Source organism: Balaenoptera borealis (genome assembly GCF_965194805.1).
Source record: "Balaenoptera borealis genome assembly, chromosome: 1".
NCBI lineage: Eukaryota > Metazoa > Chordata > Mammalia > Artiodactyla > Balaenopteridae > Balaenoptera > Balaenoptera borealis.
In genome coordinates, this window is record NC_138860.1 from 103,164,863 (window position 1) to 103,186,280 (window position 21,418).

At 36.3% G+C, this 21,418-nt stretch overlaps 1 long non-coding RNA gene across 1 annotated transcript in view; it reads right to left on the minus strand.

The window, feature by feature from the left end:
- Window positions 1–11,381: 11,381 nt before the first annotated feature.
- LOC309626418 overlaps window positions 11,382–21,418 on the minus strand; it is a 35,920-nt gene continuing 25,883 nt past the window's right edge. Inside the window, exon 4 of the long non-coding RNA XR_014243174.1 lies at window positions 11,382–19,847. This is a non-coding gene — a long non-coding RNA (uncharacterized lncRNA). The remainder of the gene's footprint in view (window positions 19,848–21,418) is intronic.

Below are 21,418 nucleotides of genomic sequence, written 5' to 3' on the forward strand. Positions count from 1 at the left end.
CACAATAAATGAAATTAAAAATTCTCTAGAAGGGATCAATAGCAGAATAACTGAGGCAGAAGAAGGGGTAAGTAACCTGGAAGATAAAAGAGTGGAAATAACTACTGCAGAGCAGAATAAAGAAAAAAGAATTGAGGACAGTCTCAGAGACCTCTGGGACAACAGTAAACGCACCAATATTCGAATTATAGGGGTCCCAGAAGAAGAGAAAAAGAAAGGGACTGAGAAGATATTTGAAGAGATTATAGTTGAAAACTTCCCAAATATGGGAAAGGAAATAGTTAAACAAGTCCAGGAAGCACAGAGAGTCCCATACAAGACAAATCCAAGGAGAAACATGCCAAGGCACATATTAATCTAACTATCAAAAATTAAATACAAAGAAAAAATATTAAAAGCAGCAAGGGAAAAACAACAAATAACACATAAGGGGATCCCCATAAGGTTAACAGCTGATCTTTCAGCAGAAATTCTGCAAGCCCGAAGGGAGTGGCAGTACATATTTAAAGCGATGAAGGAGAAAAACCTACAATCAAGATTACTCTACCCAGCAAGGATGTCATTCAGATTTGACAGAGAAATTAAAAGCTTTACAGACAAGCAAAAGCTGAGAGAATTCAGCACCACCAAATCAGCTTTACAACAAATGCTAAAGGAACTTCTCTAGGCAGGAAACACAAGAGAAGGAAAAGACCTACAAAAAACAAACCCAAAATAATTAAGAAAATGGTAATAGGAACATACATATCAATAATTACCTTAAATGTAAATGAATTAAAGGCTCCAACCAAAAGACATAGACTGGTTGAATGGATGCAAAAACAAGACCTGTATATATGTTGTCTACAAGAGACCCACTTCAAACCTAGGGACACATACAGACTGAAAGTGTGGGGATGGAAAAAGATATTCCATGCAAATGGAAATCAAAAGAAAGCTGGAGTAGCAAATCTCATATCAGACAAATAGACTTTAAAACACAGACTATTACAAAAGACAAAGAAGGACACTACATAATGATCAAGGGATCAATCCAAGAAGAAGATATAACAATTGTAAATATTTATGCACCCAACATAGGAGCACCTCAATACATAAGGCAAATACTAACAGCCATAAAAGGGGAAATTGACCATAACACAATCATAGTAGGGGACTTTAACACCCCACTTTCACCAATGCACAGATCATCCAAAATTAAAATGAATAAGGAAACACAAGCTTTAAATGATATATTAAACAAGGTGGACATAATTGATATTTATAGGACAATTCCATCCAAAAACAACAGAATACACATTCTTCTCAAGTGCTCTTGGAACATTCTCCAGGATAGATCATACCTTGGGTCACAACTCAAGCCTTGGTAAATTTAAGAAAATTGAAATCATATCAAGCATCTTTTCTGACAACAACGCGATGAGACTAGATATCAAATACAGGAAAAAATCTGTAAGAAATACAAACACATAGAGGCTAAACAACACACTACTTAATAACCAAGAGATCACTGAAGAAATCAAAGAGGAAATCAAAAAATACCTAGAAACAAATGACAATGAAAACACAATGACCCAATACCTATGGGATGCAGCAAAAGCAGTTCTAAAAGGGAAGTTTATAGCAATACAATCTTACCTTAAGAAACAAGAAACATCTCAAATAAACAATCTAACATTACACCTAAAGCAATTAGAGAAAGAGGATTTTTTTTAAAAACCCCAAAAGTTAGCAGAAGGAAAGAAATCATAAAGATCAGATCAGAAATAAATGAAAAAGAAATGAAGGAAACGATAACAAAGGTCAATAAAACTAAAAGCTGGTTCTTTGAGAAGATGAAAAATTGATAAACCATTAGCCAGACTTATCAAGAAAAAAGGGGGGAAGACTCAAATCAATAGAATTAGAAATGAAAAACAAGAGGTAACAACTGACACTGCAGAAATACAGAGGATCATGAGAGATTACTACAAGCAACTATATGCCAATAAAATGGACAACCTGGAAGAAATGGACAAATTCTTAGAAATGCACAACCTTCCAAGACTGAACCAGGAAGAAATAGAAAATATGAACAGACCAATCACAAGCACTGAAATTGAAACTGTGATTAAAAATCTTCCAACAAACAAAAGCCCAGGACCAGACGGCTTCACAGGTAAATTCTATCAAACATTTAGAGGAGAGCTAACACCTATCCTTCTCAAACTCTTCCAAAATATAGCAGAGGGAGGAACACTCACAAACTCATTCTACGAGGCCACCATCACTCTGATACCAAAACCAGACAAAGATGTCACAAAGAAAGAAAACTACAGGCCAATATCACTGATGAACATAGAACAAATTGAAGGAGAAAAACCATATGATCATCTCAATAGATGCAGACAAAGCTTTCGAGAAAATTCAAAACCTATTTATGATAAAAACCCTCCAGAAAGTAGGCATAAAGGGAACTTTCCTCAACATAATAAAGGCCATATATGACAAACCCACAGCAAACATCGTCCTCAATGGTGAAAAATTGAAACCATTTCCACTAAGATCAGGAACAAGACAAAGTTGCCCACTCTCACCACTATTATTCAACATAGTTTTGGAAGTTTTAGCCACAGCGATCAGAAAAGAAAAAGAAATAAAAGGAATCCAAAGTGGAAAAGAAGTAAAGCTGTCACTGTTTGCAGGTGACATGATACTATACATAGAGAATCCTAAAGATGCTACCAGAAAACTCGTAGAGCTAATCAACAAATTTGGTAAAGTAGCAGGATACAAAATTAATGCACAGAAATCTCTTACATTCCTATACACTAATGATGAAAAATCTGAAAGTGAAATTAAGAAAACACTCCCATTTACCATTGCAACAAAAAGAATAACATATCTAGGAATAAACCTACCTAAGGAGACAAAAGACCTGTATGCAGAAAATTTTAAGACACTGATGAAAGAAATTAAAGATGATACAAATATATGGAGAGATATACCATGTTCTTGGATTGGAAGAATCAACATTTTGAAAATGACTCTACTACCTAAAGCAATCTACAGATTCAATGCAATCCCTATCAAACTACCACTGACATTTTTCACAGAACTAGAACAAAAAATTTCACAATTTGTAGGGAAACACAAAAGACCCCGAATAGTCAAAGCAATCTTGAGAAAGAAAAAAAGGAGCTGGAGAAATCAGGCTCCCTGACTTCAGTCTATACTACAAAGCTACAGTAATCAAGATAGTATGGTACTGGCACAAAAACAGACATATAGATCAATGGACCAGGATAGAAAACCCAGAGATAAACCCCCGCACATATAGTCACCTTATCTTTGATAAAGGAGGCAAGAATATACAGTGGAGAAAAGACAGCCTCTTCAAAAACTGGTGCTGGGAAAACTGGACAGCTACATGTAAAAGAATGAAATTAGAACACTCCCTAACACCATACACAAAAATAAACTCAAAATGGATTAAAGACCTAAATGTAACGCCAGACACCATCAAAATCTTAGAGGAAAACACAGGCAGAACACTCTATGACAAGAATCACAGCAAGATCCTTTTTGACCCACCTCCTAGAGGAATGGAAATAAAAACAAAAATAAACAAATGGGACCTAATGAAACTTGAAAGCTTTTGTGGAGCAAAAGATACCATAAACAAGACAAAAAGACAACCCTCAGAATGGGAGAAAGTATTTGCAAATGAAGCAACTGACAAAGGATTAATATCCAAAACATACAAGAAACTTATGCAGCTCAATATCAAAAAAACAAACAACCCAATCTAAATTTTGGGCAGAAGACCTAAACAGACATTTCTCCAAAGAAGACACACAGATTGCCAACAAACACATGAAAGAATGCTCAACATCACTAATCATTAGAGAAACGCAAATCAAAACTACAATGAGATATCATCTCACACCAGTCAGAATGGCCATCATCAAAAAATCTACAAACAATAAATGCTGGAGAGGGTATGGAGAAAAAAGAACCCTCTTGCACTGTTGGTTGGAATGTAAATTGATACAGCCACTATGGAGAACAGTATGGAGGTTCCTTTAAAAGCTAAAAATAGAACTACCATACGACCCAGCAATCCCACTACTGGGCATATACCCTGAGAAAACCATCATTCAAAAAGAGTCATGCACCAAAATGTTCATTGCAGCTCTATTTACAATAGCCAGGACATGGAAGCAACCTAAGTGTCCATCAACAGATGAATGGATAAAGAAGATGTGGCACATATATACAATGGAATATTACTCAGCCTTCAAAAGGAATGAAACTGAGCTATTTGTAATGAGGTAGATGGACCTAGAGACTGTCATACAGAGTGAAGTAAGTCAGAAAGAGAAAAACAAATAATGTATGCTAACACATATATATAGAATCTCAAAAAAATAAATAAATAAATAAATGGTCAGAAGAACCTAGGGACAAGATGGGAATAAAGATGCAGACCTACTAGAGAATGGACTTGAGGATATGCAGAGGGGGAAGGGTAAGCTGGGACAAAGTGAGAGAGTGGCATGGACATATATACACTACCACACGTAAAATAGATAGCTAGTGGGAAGCAGCCACATAGCACAGGGAGATCAGCTCGGTGCTTTGTGACCACCTAGAGGGCTGGGATAGGGAGGGTGGGAGGGAGGGAGATGCAAGAGGGAAAAGATATGGGGACATATGTATATGTATAACTGATTTACTTTGTTATAAAGCAGAAACTAACACACCACAGTAAAGCAATTATACTCCAATAAAGATGTTAAAAAAAAGAAGTACATAGTCAACAGGGTGAAAAGCCAATCCAGAGAACGGGAAAAAAGATTTGCATCTCATGTATCTGATAAGGGGTTAATATTGAGAATATATGAACCATAAATATATATATATATATAAATATATAAAATATCTTTAAACTCAACAACAAAAAAGAAACAACCCAATTCAAAAATGAGCAAAGGTCTTGAATAGACATTTCTCCAAAGATAAACAAACGGTCAGCAAGCATACAAAAAGATGCTCAACATCCCTAATCATTAGGGAAATGCAAATCATAACCACAATGAGATACCATTTCACATCCACTAGGATGGCCATTATCAAAACCCTGAAAATAATAAATGTTGGCAAAATTTGGATTTGGAGACATTGGAGCCCTTATACCCTGTGGATTGGAATGTAAAATGATACAACTGCCATGGAAAACAGTATAACAATTTCTCAAAAAATTAAAAATAGAATTACCATGTCACCTAACAATTTCAGTCTGGTTATATAACCTAGAGAATTGAAAGCAGGGACTTGAAGAGATATTTGTACACTCGTGTTCATAGCAGCATTACTAACAACAGACAAAAGGTAGAAGAAGCAAATGTCCATGGACAAATGAATAAATAAACAAAATGTAGTTATAGACATACAATAGGAAAGACATTCTGATACATGCAACAGCATGGATGAATCTTGAGGATATTATAATAAGCCAAGTATAATAAGCCAGTGACAAAAAGACGAATACTGTATTATTCCACTTATACAAGGTGTACAGAGAAGTCAGTTTATAGAGATAGAAGGTAGAATGGTGGTTGCCAGGTGCTGGAGGGAGAGAGGAAAGCAGTCATTTTATAATGAGTACAGAGTTTTAGTTTTGCAAGATGAGAAGAGTTCTATGGATGGATGGTGATGCAAGCACAATAATGTGTATGTACTTAAGGCCACTGAACTATACACTTAAAAATGGCTAAGGTGGGAATTTTGATGTTATTTGTGTTTTATCAACATTTTTAAAAATAAATGCTAAAAAAGGCAAAACTATAAAAATAGATAAAATAAAATATAACCTAAATAAATATATCCTAAAATATCATCTTCGATCTGGCTTTTGAGGAACATGGTCCTAGTGAGAACTCTAACAACTGCAAACATGGCTTCTGAAAAAGTCCTACACAAGTTAAGCTTACAGATTTGCCCTGGTGATTCCTTCAGTTACACATCTTTTTTGAAGTATTTCTGTTTGTTTAGTGTGGCTTGAATTTTTCCTATAAGCATGACCAAAATGTTCTCTACTCCACCTCCACCTTCTCCCCAGCACTTCCTGGCACAGAAGTTCAGGGACATAATATCCATGCTCTGTTTTTATGATGACCCCATAATTCTAACAAGCAACTCAGTGCATTTGGTCTGCAGTCCCAATCTTCCCAATCTCCTGCTCTTCTCTATGAATTTCATCAGGTAAGAAAACTTTTTCTAGAGTGCTATGGACTGAATTGCGTCCACCCACAATTCATATTTTCAAGTCTGAACACCAAATGTGACTGTGTTTGGAAATAGGGCCTATAAAAAGGTGATAAATGTTAGATGAGGTCAGGATATAAGGGTGGTATCCTAACCCAACAGGGTTGGTACCCTTATAAAAAGAGCAAAAGACACCAAATCACTCTCTTTCTCTGCATACAAAGAAGTCATGCGAGCACACAGCAAGATGGTGGCCGCATACAGGCCAGGAATAGAGATCTCACCAGAAACCAAACCCTGCCAGACCTTGATCTAAGGAATTCCAGCCTCTAGAACGGTGAGAAAATAAATTTCTGTTGTTTAATCCTCCTAATCTGTGATATTTTGTTATGACAGCCCTAGCAGTCTAGTATACAGTTTTTCCTGATCTGAAATCTTACCTCCCAGAAGAGAATGTTCCTCTTTTCCTCACATACACCACAGAGGAAAATCAGACTCAAAAGATTTCTGAATTGCAACTTCAGAAGAATGGTGCTGTAAATGCTCCCTAAGCCTGTGTTCATAGAGCTCTAGTGAGAAACAAAGATCCTCTATTGTGTATTTCTACCTAAAGCTTGTGTGCTACAACCGAGCATCTTCCCAGGTTGTGTCTGATGCAATATCAAAGACTCTTTTTTAAAGTAATTACATATTTTTTTGAGGTTCTGATATTTTCCTCAGAAATAGTGTTCTGCTCATTTAGCATACTCTATTATACCCTGTGTTCCTTGATCTAACAAAGGTTCTTAAAATTTTATAAGTAAATCTAATTCCTAGATACAAAAGACATTTCAATCTGATGATAGAGATAACCATTAAACAAATTAATAAGTAAACATGTAATAAAATAATGTCACTTAGTGGAAAGAAACCTACAAAGGAAAACAGAGTAAGGTATAGAGAGAGAATGTATGACTTCAATTGATATTTTATAAAGGGTAGAGGAGGGACAGTAGAGCAGACACTTAAGTTAGAGAAGGAATCATGGGCATATCTGGAGAAGAGCATGACAGGTAGTCTTGAAATCCAGAGTAAATAAGCCTAATGTATATATATATATAAATTACAAAACTTCACTTAATGTGCCCGTGGCCTTTTAGAGCACGTTAGTTAAATAAAAACATTTTATGGTGAATACAAAAAAAATCAGTACAAAATTGCTTATCACTGGTAAAGATTAACTATGTATCATACATATGCAGTAAGCAGTCCCAAAACCTAAAATCCGTATAATAATTTTTTAGACTATATAAAATGCCTTTACTTATAAAGCAATTGCATCATTACTGGGCATTATGTTAAAACATACAGACTGAATAGTGGTTTTGAGGCAGAAAAATGTGAGCACAAATCCAAGTTCTGCTATGTCTCTTGTCATAATTCAGTGCAAGTAACTTAACACGGCTTCAGCTTCCTGGCCTGTAAAGCAAAGGAAATGATCTCTACCTTCAATTAGCTGTTTGTTTGTTCACGCATGCATGTATGCATTCATTCGTTTAATCATTCAACACATATTTATTAATTGCTTGCAATATGCCAAGCCTCATTCTGGCCATGGGAATACAGGAATGCTGTCATGGACTTTAGAAAGAGACCACTAAGAAAATATTAAAGAAAGAAATTTGTAATGTTTCAGGTACTAATCACTGCCAAAAAGAAAATATAACAGAATTCAAAAGAAGTATTTGGGGCATTCTACTATTCGAGATAATGTAAGGAAAGCCTGTCTGCTAAAAATTCTCTGTAAAAAACAAAACAAATAACAAACTTAAATAATATAAACTAAATTAAAAGTAAGTAAGTGTACCCACACTCACAAGAAAAATTCTGGATCCAGGCAATTGGAGCCCAGAAAAATACAGATTAAGTTACGAAGGTAGAGAAGAGGGAGGAGATTGCCTAAGGCTTTCCATTAGTTTTAAGCATAAATGGAAGGAAGTAAGAAATCAGGAAACAAAATATGGAAGTTAGCAATCTCTGGAGTTGTCTTTATTATTAACTTTCAGTATTATGAAACTGAGATCAGATACTCATTCATATAAATATTAAACAAAGGATATTTGAACTGCATGTCTCCTGCTAAAGTCTGCATAATTACTCATATCAATCACCAAGTAATTACTGCTCATGTTCTAAGGTCTCTGCACTTTGTTTTTCTTCACAATGATGAGTACTCTAGAATAACTAACAGTATGAGAAACAGAGGCTAAATAAAATTCAAGGACATTTTGAAATTAAATTTCAAGAATATTTAGCTAGTACTTTAAATTATCCCAAAATACAGAGAAAAACATGAGACAACAGCAGGCCTCTTTTTTTCCCCCTAAAACGCTAACATTGTTCAACAGGAAGGCATTGCTGTTAAAAGCTCTATTATTAGATTTTCGGCTAATGGCACCAACCACAGGGTTACTGTGAGGATCAAACGGTGAGATCCATGTGAAGTGGGTTAGCATAGTACTTGTTCTATAGTAAGTACCCAATAAAAGTAGACTGTGACTATTATTATCAAGATATATTGTTTTCTTGAAATAGATTTTTGTTTCTCTCAAAAATAATAAAAATTTTGTGCTAAACATGTTTTATTAATATGAGAAGGCAATTTGATGCCTGTGTATCTCATCATTATTTTTTGGAGTTGAATGTTTTTTTATTTCCCTCACTATGACAAATAAAAGTTTCCTGTGTGTCCATCTTTTGGTAACATGTTGTTTAAGCTATAATGATTGTATTGTGTCAATAGTATTCTATGATATTGAGAGGGTTGTATGGACTAAGGTGAATATATTTCATTAATAAATATTGTTCTAAATTAAGAAGGACTTGGATACGAGAGTGAAGTCTTCTTTAAAAGAGTTTAAACTGTTCTGATAGCTTATATTAAGCATTTCCCCAGGTACTTAAAGCAATTTGTCTGTGGTAACTACTACGAGAATTTTTTTTCTTTTTTTTCTTTTTTTAATATCTTTATTGGAGTATAATTGCTTTACAATGTTGTGTTAGTTTCTGCTGTATAATAAGGTGAATCAGCTATAAGTATATCTATATCCCCATATCCCCTCCCTCTTGCATCTCCCTTCCACCCTCCCTATCCCACCCCTCTAGGTAGTCACAAAGCACCAAGCTGATCTCCCTGTGCTTTGCGGCTGCTTCCCACTAGCTATCTATTTTACATTTGGTAGTGTATATGTGTCAATGCTACTCTCTCACCTCGTCCCAGCTTACCCTTGCCCCTCCCCATGTCCTCAAGTCCATTCTCTAAGTCTGCGTCTTTATTCCTGTCCTGCCTCTAGGTTCATCAGTACCACTATTTTCTTTAGATTCCATATATATGTGTTAGCATACGGTATTTGTTTTTCTCTTTCTGACTTACCTCACTCTATATGATAGGCTCTAGGTCCATCCACCTCACTACAAACAACTCAATATCATTTCTTTTTATGGCTGAGTAATATTCCATTGTATATATGTGCCACATCTTCTTTATCCATTCATCTCTTGATGGACACTTAGGTTGCTTCCATGTCCTGGCTATTGTAAATAGTGCTGCAATGAACATTGTGGTACATAACTCTTTTTGAATGATGGTTTTCTCAGGGTATATGCCCAGTAGTGGGATTGCTGGGTCATATGGTAGTTCTATTTGTAGTTTTTTAGGGAACCTCCATACTGTTCTCCATAGTGGCTGTATCAATTTACATTCCAACCAACAGTGCAAGAGGGTTCTTTTTTCTCCATACCCTCACCAGCATTTATTGTTTGTAGATTTTTTGATGATGGCCATTCTGACTGGTGTGAGATGATATCTCATTGTAGTTTTGATTTGCGTTTCTCTAATGATTAGTGATGTTGAGCATTCTTTCATGTGTTTGTTGGCAATCTGTATGTCTTCTTTGGAGAAATGTCTATTTAGGTCTTCTGCCCATTTTTGGATTGGGTTGTTTGTTTCTTTAATATTGAGGTGCATGAGCTGTTTATATATTTTGGAGATTAATCCTTTGTCCGTTGCTTCATTTGCAAATATTTTCTCCCATTCTGAGGGTTGTCTTTTTGTCTTGTTTATGGTTTCTTTGCTGTGCAAAAGCTTTTAAGTTTCATTAGGTCCCATTTGTTTATTTTTGTTTTTATTTCCATTTCTCTAGGAGGTGGGTCAAAAAGGATCTTGCTGTGATTTATGTCATGGAGTGTTCTGCCTATGTTTTCCTCTAAGAGTTTTATAGTGTCTGGCCTTACATTTAGGTCTTTAATCTATTTTGACTTTATTTTTGTGTATGGTGTCAGGAAGTGTTCTAATTTCATTCTTTTACATGTAGCTGTCCAGTTTTCCCAGCACCATTTATTGAGGAGGCTGTATTTTCTCCATTGTATATTCTTGCCTCCTTTATCAAAGATAAGGTGACCATATGTGTGTGGGTTTATCTCTGGGCTTTCTATCCTGTTCCATTGATCTATATTTCTGTTTTTGTGCCAGTACCATACTATCTTGATTACTGGAGCTTTGTAGTATAGACTGAAGTCAGGGAGCCTGATTTCTCCATCTCCATTTTTTCTTTCTCAAGTTTTTGAGTTTTGGCTGTTTGGGGTCTTTTGTGTTTCCATACAAATTGAGAAAATTTTTGTTCTAGTTCTGTGAAAAATGCCCCTAGTAGTTTGATAGGGATTGCGTTGAATCTGTAGATTGCTTTGGGTAGTATAGTCATTTTCACAATGTTGATTCTTCCAATCCAAGAACATGGTATATCACTCCATATATTTGTATCATCTTTAATTTCTTTCATCAGTGTCTTATAGTTTTCTGCATGCAGGTCTTTTGTCTCCCTAGGTAGGTTTATTCCTAGATATTTTATTCTTTTTTTTGCAAAGGTAAATGGGAGTGTTTCCTTAATTTCTCTTTCAGATTTTTCATCGTTAGTGTATAGGAATGCAAGAGATTTCTGTGCATTCATTTTGTATCCTGCTACTTTACCAAATTCATTGATTAGCTCTAGTAGTTTTCTGGTAGCATCTTTAAGATTCACTATGTATAGTATCATGTCATCTGTAAACAGTGATGGTTTTACTTCTTCTTTTCTGATTTGGATTCCTTTTATTTCTTTTTCTTCTCTGATTGCTGTGGCTAACACTTCCAAAACTATGTTGAATAATAGTGGTGAGAGTAGGCAGCCTTGTCTTGTTCCTGATCTTAGAGGAAATGGTTTCAGTTTTTCACCATTGAGAATGATGTTTGCTGTGGGTTTGTCATATATAGACTTTATTATGTTGAGGTAGGTTCCCTCTATGCCCACATTCTGGAGAGTTTTGATCATAAATGGGTTTTGAATTTTCTTGAAAGCTTTGTCTGCATCTATTGAGTTGATCATATGATTTTTATCCAACAATTTGTTAATATGGTGTATCACATTGATTGATTTCCATATATTGAAGAATCCTTGCACTCCTGGGATAAACCCCACTTGATCATGGAGTATGATCCTTTTAATGTGCTGTTGAATTCTGTTGGCTAGTATTTTGTTGAGGATTTTTGCATCTATGTTCATCAGTGATATTAGCCTGTAGTTTTCTTTCTTTGTGACATCTTTGTCTGGTTTTGGTATCAGGGTGATGGTGGCCTCATTGAATGAGTTTGGGAGTGTTCCCCCTTCTGCGATATTTTGGAAGAGTTTGAGAAGAATAAGTGTTAGCTCTTCTCTAAATATTTGATAGAATTTGCCTGTGAAGCCATCTGGTCCTGGGCTTTTGTTTGTTGGAAGATTTTAATCAATTTCAATTTCATTGCTTGTGATTGGTCTGTTTATATTTTCTATTTCTTCCTGGTTCAGTCTCAGAAGGTTGCGATTTTCTAAGAATTTGTCCATTTCTTTCAGGTTGTCCATTTTATTGGCATATAGTTGTTTGTAGTAATCTCTCATGATCCTTTGCATTTCTGCAGTGTCAGTTGTTACTTATCCTTTTTCATTTCTAATTCTGTTGATTTGAGACTTCTCCCTTTTTTTCTTGATGAATCTGGCTAATGGTTTATCAATTTTGTTTATCTTCTCAAAGAACCAGCTTTTAGTTTTATTGATCTTTGCTTTTTTCCCCTTCATTTGTTTTTCATTTATTTCTGATCTGATCTTTATGATTTCTTTCCTTCTGTTAACCTTGGAGTTTTTTTTTTCTTCTTCTTCTTCTTTCTCTAATTGCTTTAGGTGTAAGTTTAGGTTGTTTGTTTGAGATTTTCTTTTTTCTTGAGGTAGGATTGTATTGCTATAAACCTCCCTCTTAAAACTGCTTTTGATGCATCAAATACATTTTGGGTCATCGTGTTTTCATTGTAATTTGTTTCTAGGTATTTTTTGATTTCCTTTTTGATTTCTTCAGTGATCTCTTGGTTATTTAGTAGTGTATGTTTAACCTCCATGTGTCTGTATTTTTAGAGTTTTTTCCTGTAATTGATACCTAGTCTCATAGTGTGTGGTCAGAAAAGATAGTTGATATGATTTCAATTTTTTTAATTTTACCTAGGCTTGATTTGTGACCCATGATATGATCTATCCTGGAGAATGTTCCATGAGCACTTGAGAAGAAAGTGTATTCTGTTGTTTTTGGATGGAATGTCCTATAAATATCAATTAAGTCCATCTTGTTTAATGTGTCATTTAAAGCTTGTGTTTTCTTATTTATATTCATTGTGGATGATCTGTCCATTGGTGAAAGTGGGGTGTTAAAGTCCCCTACTATTATTGTGTAACTGTCGATTTCCCCTTTTAAGGCTGTTAGCATTTGCCTTATGTATTGAGGTGCTCCTATGTTGGGGGCATATATATTTACAATTGTTATATCTTCTTGGATTGATCCCTTGATCATTATGTTGTGTCCTTCTTTGTCCTTGTAATAGTCTTTATTTTAAAGTCTATTTTGTCTGATATGAGAATTGCTACTCCAGCTTTCTTTTGATTTCCATTTGCATGGAATATCTTTTTCCATCCCCTCACTTTCAGTCTGTATGTGTCCCTAGGTCTGAAGTGGGTCTCTTGTAGACAGTATATATACTGGTCTTGTTTTTTTATCCATTCAGCCAGTCTATGTCTTTTGGTTGGAGCACTTAATCCATTTACATTTAAGGTAATTATTGATATCTATGTTCTTATTACCATTTTCCATTGTTTTGGGTTTGTTTTTTGTAGGTCTTTTCCTTCTCTTGTGTTTCCTGCCTAAAAAAGTTCCTTTAGCATTTGTTGTAAAGCTGGTTTAGTGGTGCTGAATTTTCTTAACTTTTGCTTATCTGTAAAGGTTTTAATTTCTCAATCAAATCTGAATGAGATCCTTGCTGGGTAGAGTAATCTTGGTTGTACATTTTTCCCTTTCATCACTTTAAATATGCCCTGCCACTCCCTTCTGGCTTGCAGAGTTTTTGCTAAAGATCAGCTGTTAACCTTATGGGGATACCCTTGTATGTTATTTGTTGCTTTTCCTTTGCTGCTTTTAATATTTTTTCTTTGTATTTAATATTTGATAGTTTGATTAATATGCGTCTTGATGTGTTTCTCCTTGGATGTATCCTGTATGGGACTCTCTGTGCTTCCTGGACTTGATTGACTATTTCCTTTCCCATATTAGGGAAATTTTCAACTATAATCACTTCAAATATTTTCTCAGACTCTTTCTTTTTCTCTTCTTCTTCTGAGACCCCTATAATTTGTATGTTGGTGCATTTAATATTGTCCCAGAGGTCTCTGAGACTGTCCTCAATTCTTTTCATTCTTTTTTATTTATTCTGCTCTGCGGTAGTTATTTCCACTATTTTATCTTCCAAGTCCCTTATTTGCTCTTCTGTCTCAGTTATTCTGCTATTGACTCCTTCTAGAGAATTCTTAATTTATTTATTGTGTTTTCATCATTGTTTGTTTGCTCTTTAGTTCTTCTAGGTTCTTGTTAAACACTTCTTGTATTTTCTCCATTCTATTTCCAAGATTTTGGATTCTCTTTACTATCATTACTCTGAATTCTTTTTCATGTAGACTGTCTATTTCCTCTTCTTTGTTTGGTCTGGTGGGTTTTTAACTTGCTCCTTCATCTGCTGCATATTTCTCTGTGTTCTCATTTTGTTTAACTTACTGTGTTTGGGGTCTCCTTTTCGCAGGCTGCAGGTTCGTAGTTCCCATTGTTTTTGGTGTCTGCCCCCAGTGGGTGAGGTTGGTTCAGTGGCTTGTGTAGACTTCCTGGTGGAGGGGACTGGTGCCTGTGTTCTGGTGGGTGGGGCTGGATCTTTTCTTTCTGGTGGGTAGGGCCACATCTGGTGTTGTGTTTTGGGGTATCTGTGAACTTATTATGATTTTAGGCAACCTCTCTGCTAATGGGTGGGGTTGTGTTCCTGTCTTACTAGTTGTTAGGAATGAGGCGTCCAGCACTGGAGGCTGCTGGCTCTTGGGTGGAGCTGGGTCTTAGCATTGAGATGGAGATCTCTGAGACAGTGCCTGCCGATTGATATTACATGGGGCCAGGAGGTCTCTGGTGGTCTAATGTCCTGAACTCGGCTCTCCCACCTGAGAGGCACAGGTCTGACACCAGGCCTGAGCACTAAGACCCTGTCAGCCACACGGCTCATAAGAAAATGGAGAAAAAAAGAAAGAAAGAAAAATAAAAATGAAAAATATAATAAATTGAAAATTATTAATATAAAAAATAATTTTTTATAAAAAAGAAGAGAGCAACCAAACCAATAAACAAATCCACCAATGATAACAAGCAGTAAAAACTAAACTAAGATAAACATAAATATCAGAAACAAATCAGTCACAGACAGCAAACCCCAAGTCTACATTTGCTCCCAAAGTCCACCACCTCAATTTTGGGATGATTCTTTGTCTATTCAGGTGTTCCACAGTTGGAGTGTTCATCAAGTTGACTGTGGGGGTTTAATCTGCTGCTCCTGAGGCTGCATGGAAGAATTTCCCTTTCTCTTCTTTGTTCGCACAGCTCCTGGGGTTCAGCTTTGGTTTTGGCCCCACCTCTGCATGTAGGTTGCCCTCAGGCATCTGTTCCCTACCCAGAAAGGAGGGGGTTAAAGCAGTGGCTGATTGCAGGGCAAGCCTGCAGTGGCAGAGGCTGGCTTGATGTTGCAATAGGCTGAGACACTCCACATGTTCTCCCGGGGAAGTTGTCCCTGGATCATGGGACCCTGGCAGTGACAGGCTGCACAGGATCCCGGTGGGTGGGGGGGAGTGGGCAGGTATCGATAGTGACCTGCGCTTTCACACAGGATTCTTGGTGGCAGCGGTAACAGCCTTAGCATTTCATGCCTGTCTCTGGGGTCTAAGCTGATAGCCGTGGCTCACGCCAGTCTCTGAAGCTCGTTTAGGCTGTGCTCTGCCTTTTGTTGGCAGACAGGGAAGGAATCCCCTCTCCTCATGCACTCCGAAACAATGGTCTCCTGCCTCTTCAGCAGATCCAGACTTTTTCCCAGACTCCCTCCAGCTAGCTGTGGTGCACTAGCCCACTTCAGGCTGTCTTTACGCAGCCAACCCCAGTCCTCTCCCTGGGATCTGAACTTTGAAGCCTGAGCCTCAGCTCCCAGTCCCCGCATGCCCCGATGGGTGAGCAGACAATCATCTCAGGCTGGTGAGTGCTGGTCGGCACTGATCCTCTGTGCGGGAATCTCTCCACTTTGCCCTCTGCACCCTTATTGCTGCACTCTCCTCCATGGCTCTGAAGCTTCCCCCCTGCCCACTGCCCATCTCCACCAGTGAAGGGGCTTCCTAGTGTATGGAAACTTTTCCTCCTTCACAGCTCCCTTCCAGAGGTGCAGGACCCATCCCTATTCTTTTGTCTCTGTTTTTTCTTTTTTCTTTCACCCTATCCAGGTACATGGGGATTTTCTTGCCTGTTGGGAAGTCTGAGGTCTTCTGCCAGCGTTCAGTAGGTGTTCTGTAGGAGTTGTTCCACTTGTAGATATATTTTTGATGTATTTGTGGAGAGGAAGGTGATTTCTACATCTTATTCCTCCCCCATCTTGAAGGTTCCCCCAGAATTATTTTTTCTTAATGTGTTAAGGATCTCATGTGTTTTTCAGTGTATTATAAATAAAGAAAAACTTTTCTTCTGGAAATGACCCCAGAAAGAGGTTGAGCAATTCCCTTCAGAAGAAAAAATGTATAAAACTGGTTAAAATCATTAAAAACAAATTTAAGAATGCTGGAAAATGACTAAAGGCAGACAGCAACTCGAGAAGTGTTTACTTGGAAAAAGATTCCTACTCCATTGGATTAAAAAAAATGAGTCCGGTGGCATTCTTGAATGGAGGCATTCCCACCTCATCAGTTTGGTTGGTGAAATCCCACATTTTTACCTGATGCCAGTGGGGGACTCATATCAGGGTGGCTAGAAGAGCAAGTTGAAATTCAGAGGGAATTTCTCTTGGAAGCAAGAGAAACAGAGAAGAACTGAGACACTAAACTCTTCAAGTATTCTTCGCTGGCAGCTGATCTAAGAGTGGGCAAGAGATCCCAGAGAGCTCAGTGAAAATTGAAAGCCTGGAGAGACTGTGAACTTGCTGCACCTTTGCATATAATCCTCAATTCACACAGTACTGGGGTGGTAGAGGTGAAAAAACTTACTGGCTGGAGGTGTCCGAGCATAATCTCTGTTGGAATCACTGACTAATCTCTAAACTGTGCAGACACACTAAGACCACAAGGGAATCAAGCTTAAAAAAAAAAAAAAGAAAATTGAGCGGAGACATCAGTACTTGCATACCATGATGAAGACATATTTCACAATGTGAGTGCAGATAAAAAACAAACAAACAAACAAACAAAATGGTCTTCAGGAAAACAACAGAGAGTCCAGAATGGCTATAATGTATTACCTATCATGCATAATTATCAACCATGCTCTTTATGAACTACACAAAGAAATAGAAAATTGTGAGCAATAATCAGGGCTTAAAAATAGCCAATAGAAATTGACTTCAAGTGAGCTCAGGTGTGAGATTTAGAGACTTTGAAGCAAAAATTCCTTTATTCAAAGAATTAAAGGAAAACATCCAAATAATCAAATTACTAAATTATTTATTTCAAATAATTTAAAGGAAATATGCTGAGAATAATCAAAGTGATCAAATCAATAAGTAGTCTCAATGGAGACCTGGAAACTGTAAAAAAGAAACTAATGCGGGCTTCCCTGGGGGCACAGTGGTTAAGAGTCGGCCTGCCAATGCAGGGGACGTGGGTTTGAGCCCTGGTCCGGGAAGATCCCACATGCCATGGAGAAACTAAGCCCGTGCACCACAACTACTGAGCCTGCGCTCTAGAGCTCGCATGCCACAACTGCTGAAACCCGCGCGCCTAGATCCTGTGCTCCGCAACAGGAGAGGCCACCGCAATGAGAGGCCTGCACACTGCAATGAAGAGTAGCCCCTGCTTGCCGCAACTAGAGAAAAGCCCACACTTAGCAACAGGGACCCAACACAGCCAAAAATAAATAAATAGATAAATAAATAAATAAAAGAAACTAATGAAAATTCAAGGACAGAAAAATTTAACAGTGAAAATTAAAATTTCTCTGTTCAACAGCAGACTTGAGATGTCAGAAGAATTAGTGAACTTGAAGATAAAGGTCTTCAAATACAAAGAAAGGAGAGGAAAAAATGTTTAAAAAAGAAATGAATAGATATTTGGAGGTAGGTAGGACAATAGCAAGTATTACAAAATGTGTGTAACTGGAGTTCCAGAAAAGAGAAATATAAAGGATCAGAAAAATATTTGAAGTAATAGTGGCCCCAAACTCAAAATTTGACCAGGAATATTAACTTACAGATCCAACAGCCTCAATGAAACTCCAATTAGTATAAATGAAGAGAGAACCACACGTAGATACATCAGAGTCAAACAGCTGAAAGCCAAAAACAGAGATGAGTCTTGAAAGTGTGTATCACATACATCACAATGATATGATTAATGGCTGGCTTCTCATCGGTTATAATGGAGGCAAAAGGACACTGAAATAACACATTCAAGATCTGAGGGAGAAAAACCTACCAATTGAGAATTTAATATATAGTGAAATTATCTTTTATAAATGAATGTCAAATAAACGTATTTCCAATTAATAAAACTTGAAATAATGCTAACACAAGTGCACTGCAAAAAATACTAACAGAAGTCCATCAGATTGAAAGAAAATGCCATCAACATGTAATTAAAATCAAAGGAAGGAATGAAGAACACTAGAAATATCATAAGGCAACACTACAAATATTATAAGGTAAATAAATATAATACAAATAAAATATTTTGTGTATAATACTCTTCTATAAATTTCTTTATAGGCATTTATTACTGAAGTCAAAAATTATAACACCCTATTACTGAGTTTATAACATAAAGTTGTAATGTATATGACAAAAATAGCACAAAGGAGTGGGATGTGGTACAAATTTTTTATATTTTATCAAAAGCAAGTTAGTACACATTTGAAGTGGTATTGACAAACACTAAAATAATATTGCAAAGAAATTGGATGTGCTGTCCATTATGTGACTGTATACATTTGTCAAAACTCAATTAGCTGTACACTTTAAAGAAGTAGATTTTTTGTATGTAAATTATCTCAATGAAGCTGACTTTAAGAAAAGTAAAACAAGCTTTCCCAGATTTTTCTACAAACCAGGATGTGTTATTCGAATAAAAACAATCATAGGAACAACTCAAAATTGCCTAAAGTTGGGAAAATTTATAAATCTGTGAATGTTAAACATTGTCAGACTAGAAAAAAGAAAATGTTTTCTTTCCATACTGAACTGCATACTGAAAAACAGGAAGTTGAAGAAAGAAAGAGCATTAAAAAAAAATAATGGGTGAAATTTGAGAATCCAATCTAAGCAAACAAAATATAGCTCTAATTTATCAAATATCAGAATGTCCTGAAACTTTTCTTTTTTATGAACAAACAATTTATGTGAAATATGATGGCAAAAGATTGTCAAAAGGCATCAAGGAGAGTGACAATGTTAACACTTTGACCTCTACAATGGCACTTAAGATTTTAATCTGAAACTACAGCTTTCACATATAAATCTGAATTTAGCAACAGTTCAAATTAAATAATTTAGTAAATGCGATGCTTTCTAAATCAGCATTTCCCCAAAGCAGCACCCATGACTTTGTTACAAGAAATCACCAAATGGTAAAATGTCAAGCTGCTTCCATGAGTGCATCTTTCCTCAACCCAGTAGGTATTCATAGCACAGATTTTTTTTTTCAGAGATATTTTATTGTTTTCCTACTTTTCATCAGGGTTGGGTTGCCATGGCAATAAAGTAGGCTATCTTGCTGGATTTCACCTTTGCTGTCTTGCTTCATGTGGTTCTCTCTCAGAGCAAACATGGCGGATGCTGCACACATACAGATGTCTGATTTCGTGTTTCCTTCTTGAGTGTGCTTGGCAGCTACTCTCCTGAGACAGCTGAAGCAGCACTTCACAGACTGGCATTCATCCTTCTCTCTAATGGCCACCATCATATGTCTCACTTGTTTTGTGATCTCTCTTTTAAAAAAGACACAGCTCCTCTTGAAAGATTTCTTTTTCCCATTGAAAACAGAGGACTTTTAATATTTCAGTTAACTTGGTTGTCAGATCAGTATGCCCTGTTTAATACATGCCCTATTTAAAGGTACCCATCATTAAGATGTAAAAGAAAAAAAAATCAAAAGAGCATATAGGCTTATCACAAACACAGGTTACTGTTGCTTAGTGTATAAACACGTTAACTTTCAGTCAGTTTCTATTTATATGTAGCAATTACCAATTCTTCCAACTGTCTAAATGTAAAAGGTGACTCCTGACAAAGGATGCATTAGTTTTTGAAGTAGACTTGCCTCACTGACAAGAAAAAATTTTTTTTCCTTATTTCCTACCTATTTCTGATTTCCCAAGTTCAATTCTACAATATTTATTTGCATCTGATAGCCAGTGGCATCCAGTAGTATTTCTTCATCAGGTTATTTTGGCTTGGAATTCTAATTAAATGAAATTTGTTAATCCTATTACTTATAGTTCCAAATATGATTTTTATATATCATATATAATAAGGATTCCTATACATTTAAGCAAAAATTGCAAGGCAAAACTTGGCCGTATTTTTAAAGATCTCATAAAACTATTTTCTGATTCTATTTAATCATATGACTATAGTCAGCATTGTCTAGATAATGATATCTATCACATCATTATTATGTGTCTCACACTTTAAATGTTTTACTGTCCTAAAATTGATGTTTTGTCTTATTTTGGTAGCCATTTTTTCCCCATCCAGGGGCACAGAATATTTTTTCCATACTTTTAGATAATCAGTATTGTGTATGTGGGACTTCAAGATATTTTCCTGCCTGCCATGATTTCCTTTTCCTCCTTTGTCTATTTCCTTTGCAGAATCCCTCTACTCACTTACATTTCCGAAGTGTCTCTCCATTATGGTACCCATTTCCAACTCCAGGAAAAGTCTATGACCCAAGTTGGTCAAAGATACCATCCACATGGTCCCAGTGATTGCTTCATAGATGAGCATATTACCCCTTCAGAGCTAGGATATTCTTAGAGAAAAGATCTCTTTCTGCATGGGGAATGTAGATATGAAGTAGCTAGTAGCCATCTTGCTCACAATATGAAGTGCTTCTCTACAGAATAATGCCCAATAGAGATAAGCTGAGCCAAAGGAGAAAGACACGAAGACAGCTTCATGCATACCTGAAACCAGCTTCATACATAAGTATTTCATTTATATGTCCTATTATAAGCCATTTTTTTTAAGTTTGGCTCAAACATCAGTTCCGCAGAGGCCTTACCTGCCCACAGTAACAAAGTAATATCTTCTTTAAGAACCCAACAGTTACTCCTTCACTGCACACTTTCATAATAAGCATAACAATCTGAATTATCTTGTTTATTTATTTCATTGTTTATAGTGTCTTTCTCTCATAAGAATATAAGCTCCACTATGGCAAAATCTTTGGCTTGTTCACTACAATAGCTCTAGAGCCTAGCACCATGCTTGGTTTTCAATAAATGTTTGTTGAATAGATGAATAAATGAATGAATGAATGAATGAAGTTGGTTAAGTTTCTGTCACTAGAAACTGAAGGAACCTGACTAA